We start from the raw sequence: 5,175 nt of genomic DNA on the forward strand, positions 1-5,175 counted from the left end.
ATGCTGAATGGTGCGAATAAGGTGCGCACGAAAGTTTCACGAACAATCAAAACTTGAAGTTTTTATATTTTCTTTAAACAACTTCTTGGATGCAGCAATTCAATGAGACAAGAGGTTTATTCTTAAGAAAAAGTTAACATAGGTTCTTATGCAGAATCAAACGGAGATTCCACCATCCCTTCCAATTACCACTCCCTCAAAGAACAACATGATGATACTAATCATGATGTTGAGCTTGCAGCTTCCATCCCAATTATTGATTTCTCTCTTCTCACTTCAGATGACCCTCAAATCCATTCAAAAGTTGTTCATCAACTCGCTGAGGCATGTGCTCAATGGGGTTTCTTCATGGTATTTTTCCTTTCTATATTATATACATGATATTTAGTTTATTTTTTCTTCTTCTTTTCAATATAGAACATAGCATACAAACTTAGCAGATCGATAGTGGATAATGTAAAAGATTATAACAGTAGTGTTTGATAAAATTTGTTACTATAATAGTTTCCTACAAGATTCACATTTTCAATAAAAGATGGTCCGAACATATAAACATATATTTATAAGTGGGTTCAATCCTCACCTCAATCCAAAATTCTAAGATCGGGAATATAGTTAGTTAGGATTAGTTAGTGTTGACTATTTTTTCTATCTTTCATTTTGTATCTCAATTTTATTATCATCAATACAAGAATCTTTTAAGTTTTTCTCTTTTATTATTTCTATAGATGACATATTTCTTAACATGTATCAGAATCTAGTAGATATATCCATCTTGAAGAAAATTTGTTGCATTTTTTTTTGTTACAAAGTTGCATTCTCTTTAATTTTTATTTCTTAGTTATTTTGAAATAAGTTATCAACTCTTGAGAAAAATTGTTACCAAACATGTCTAGTTTGGTCGTTATACCATTATTTATTATTATAATAAGCTCGAAAACTATCCCTACCGAACAAAGCAATTTTCAAATATTTGTGTCTCTTTGTTCTTCAGCTCACAAACCATGGAATTCCGGAGAATCTAATGGAGGAATTGTTGTCAAAATCTCGCGAGTTTCATGATTTGCCGGCGGAGGAAAAGGCGGAGTTTGGTGACAATGGCGACCCTTTCTCACCCATTAGGCATGGTACCAGCTTCAGTGGCGGAGCCAGAAGTTCTTAATAGTGGGGGCATTAAATACATAAATTTTTAGCATAAAATATATATACTCTCAAATTTTAATTTTTTTTTTATATATGGACTCAATTTTATAATTTCATATTCATTAAATGCTTAAGGATTAAAAGTTGATGAGTGTTCTGAACTTTACTTTCTTTTGACAAAAAATTCCATAACTTATTATTAGATTTTTTTTTATCAAATTAAAACTATGTTCAAATCATACACACATGCACTATATATAGATCTCACATCATATTCAATAATCTCAATTAAGCAATATCAAACTCTAACAATGAAGTTTTCATTTTTTTTTTTTTTTAAAAAAGAAGTTTTCACAATTAACACAAACTCAAGGACAATTATTATTAAAAAATGATAGTCTCTAAGATGCTAGATTTAAAAGTATAGTACAAAATTAGGGACTAATTTGTTGGTTTTTTAAATATGGATCATATTTTTAGTGAGAATTAAGAAAGCAATTTTATAATTATCTTTTATATGTAACATGTGTGTTATCTATAATGAGTTAAATTGAGGTTACTTTCAATTAGTGATAGATTAACGTGGGACTACTAAAAATATATTAGTATTAGTATACTAGTATAAAAAAAATTCTGAAAAAGTTGTGTAGGCATGTGCCCACACAACTCTCTACCTCCCTCCGTCCCTGGCAGCTTCCATCCTCCAGCAGAGGATGTTCATTATTGGAGAGATTTTCTCAAAGTCTTAACATCTCCTGTATTCAATTTCCCCCACAAACCACCTGGTTACAGGTAAAATTGATGTATTTCATGTTGACGCAACTTTCTCTTATATTTACGACCAAAACGAGTATTTTTTGCCTGTGTTTGTGCAGGGAGGTCGGGTTTGAGTACAGTCGAAAAATCACAGTTGTGGCGAGGAAATTGATTCAAGGAATATCAGAGAGTTTGGGATTAGAATCCAATTCTATAATTGAATCCTCTGGTTTTGACTCTCACAAATCATGGCTGTGAACTTGTACCCTCCATGTCCACAGCCACACCTTGCTCTTGGATTGCCTTCACATTCTGATGTTGGCTTTTTGACCTTCCTCATTCAAAATGGAATTGGAGGGCTTCAAGTTAAGCATAAGGGTAAATGGGTCAATGTCAATCCACTTCCCAACAGCCTAGTTGTCAACATTGGAGATCAACTTGAGGTCACTCTATTCTAATTTTTTCACATTTACGAAATGGCAAATAAGTCGTTGAAATTAAAGAATTTTCATTAATTTTAGACGACTAATATGTAATTTCATATTATTTGAAAACCAACTTGCAGTTTATAAGTCATAGTTCAACTACTAATATCAATATTATTAGATTTCACATTTTTATCAGGTTTAAATTCAGAATCTCGTAGTTGTGAGTTTCAGTGTGTTTGTCACTTTGTTTAAAAAATCCGGCAAAACTCATTGCAATTTCAATGACAAATAGTTATTCACTTATTTTAAGTGTTTTGAATAATGTTTTGTATTTTTTTTAACTTGGTATCTGATCCAAGGACCGACTAATTAAGGTTTATTGTTTGTATTGATTAGGCTGTGAGTAATGGGAGGTATGCAAGTGTGTTACACAGAGCAATCCTCAACAACAAGGACACAAGGATTAGTCTTGTAGTGGTGAATGGACCTGCATTAGATAAGGAAATTGGACCTGCTCCAGAACTATTGGAGAAAGAAAAGCCATTGTTCAAAAGTATTAAGTATTGTGATTATTTTCAAGTTCAGCAGAAGTCAAGATTGTCAGATGAAAGGGCTTTGGACCATATTAGATTTAGTTTTCAACAATGATATGTATGATATGGTCTTATCCTTTTGAGAGTACATTAGAGGAAAATGACCTATTTGTAAAGATATGAATGTGGAATATAGTTAATTTAATGAGTGGTATGTGCAGTGTGATAATGTTTTCTTATTATCTTGTACCCCAAAAAGTGAGGTCATGTTCTATTGTTCATCTCAAATATGTTGTGGACACTGATGAATGATTACACTATTATAAGAGAAAGTTTGCAACAAAAAATAAAAAATTAATCCACTATAGTACCAAATTAATATTTTTAAAAAAATTCTATTTCAGCATAAGAAGCACATAAAATAGAATGAAAAAGTTGTCAAATATAACAAAAAGCCTAAACCAAAATATAGACAAAAACAAAAAGTTACAACGAATCATCCAACTCTAGACATTTCAACAGATTAGTCCACCACATGCTAATAACCTGCTCAATAATCAACTACGAATTAACCTTTTTATTGTTGAAAATGTGATTATTTCTCGCCTTCCAAATCGACCAAATCGTTGTCAACCATATGAGATTGAAACAATCTTCGTATTTCAAAAAATGAATCTGTAAAGCACCGAGTTGCCTTGCATGGTTGATGCACTATTAGACAAAGTGCTAGACACACCCAACCTAAGAAATTACACTTGCAATGAACCGCACTCCAACCATGGATCGTTAAAAAAAAATTATTTTCATCACATACTACTTTAAATATATAATTTTTTGTTACAAGTAGCATATCGTAAGCGAAGAGAAGTGCTATTTCAAGCGAACAAGATCATCACGAATTCATAGCGAAACATTCAGAACCGTCAGATTCTTATTTAGTTGAAAACACGGGTGGATGAATGAAAAGTTGAAATAAGAGTATATAATAAACATTAAAATAAAGTATAATAGAAAAATAAGGTGCAAAAATACATTTTTTTTTTTAATTTCTTATTTTTTTTTCCTAAAACGACAAGTAATTTGAAACCGATGAAATAAAATAGTAGTAAAAAGATATTTGTAGTAACCGAAATAACAATAACCAACTAACCTTAATAGTTAGCCTTTATGTCTCTTCAAGAAACCAAACAAGTCCGCTTTCACGCGCAAACAGTTAACGACAGCTGTTTAACTCACATAACAGCTGTTACCTTCGATATTGTGACCGTTGGGAAATTAACCCTAATTCCATGGGATTGCGCCGTCTTAATAACACTCACTCACTTTCACAAAACAACACTCACTCACTTTAACAAAACTGAGAGACTCACTCAGTGAGAGAGACCCATTGCTTTCACGTTCATTCATCGCTTTCAAGAACAATCGTTGTTCCTTCATCATCGCCGTTTTAATTTCATCTAAATTGAAGTTTGTGAGACGCAATTGATCAATTGAAGTTCCTTACTTGGTTCATCGCTCACTGACCCAGTGCTTTGATTTCATTCAAGACACAATCAATTTGGTAAAGTTTTCATCTTTATTTAATTTCTGAGTTTCTTTCTTTCATTTCATCGCTTCGATTACTTATGCAATTTGTTTATTCATTGTTGATTTTCAGACTCTTTCTTCCTTATACTTTCTACCCTCTTCACTCACTCACTCTTACTTCCATTATTATTCATTACAATCCATTCATTCATTCATTATTCTATTTCATTCATTCATTCATCGCAAATATGAACCTTTTCACTACTAACAATCCATCATTCCCCGCTGGGCTTAGAGTACTTGCAGTCGATCATGACACCTACGATTTCTACACTATTCACCACATTTGTAATCAATTACACTATCAAGGTACTTACTTTCTCACTCACTCACTCACACACCTTAATTATTATTCTAAACTACTTTTCATCTTTTTTTGTTCTAACTCTTAATTTTTTTTTTATTGCAGTTACATCATGTTCTACCATTTCTCAAGCAAAGCAGCTCTTTTCGACATCATACTCATCGAAACTCATATTCCCAATAAGTGGGTTTCTAATGTTCAAAAACTATATAAGTGGGTTTCGACATCACCTTAATGTTTTCTATTTCTGACGAATTTTTAATGCTTCCTTCATTTGCCCAATAAGTGGGTTTCTAATGTTCAAAAACTATATAATTATAATTTAACAAATAAATAATTGTTAAAAAAAAGTAAATTTATTTGTGAAAAGTGGAGGTTAGTGATCGTACCTGGATCAGAAATGACGTCGTCGGTGGTGCTTCTC

At 32.0% G+C, this 5,175-nt stretch overlaps 1 pseudogene; it reads left to right on the forward strand.

Moving 5' to 3' along the window:
* Nucleotides 1-3,099, forward strand: LOC123905137 (annotated as a pseudogene).
* The last annotated feature ends 2,076 nt before the right edge of the window (nucleotides 3,100-5,175 follow it).

Source organism: Trifolium pratense, linkage group LG2 (genome assembly GCF_020283565.1).
Source record: "Trifolium pratense cultivar HEN17-A07 linkage group LG2, ARS_RC_1.1, whole genome shotgun sequence".
NCBI classification, from domain to species: Eukaryota; Viridiplantae; Streptophyta; class Magnoliopsida; order Fabales; family Fabaceae; genus Trifolium; species Trifolium pratense.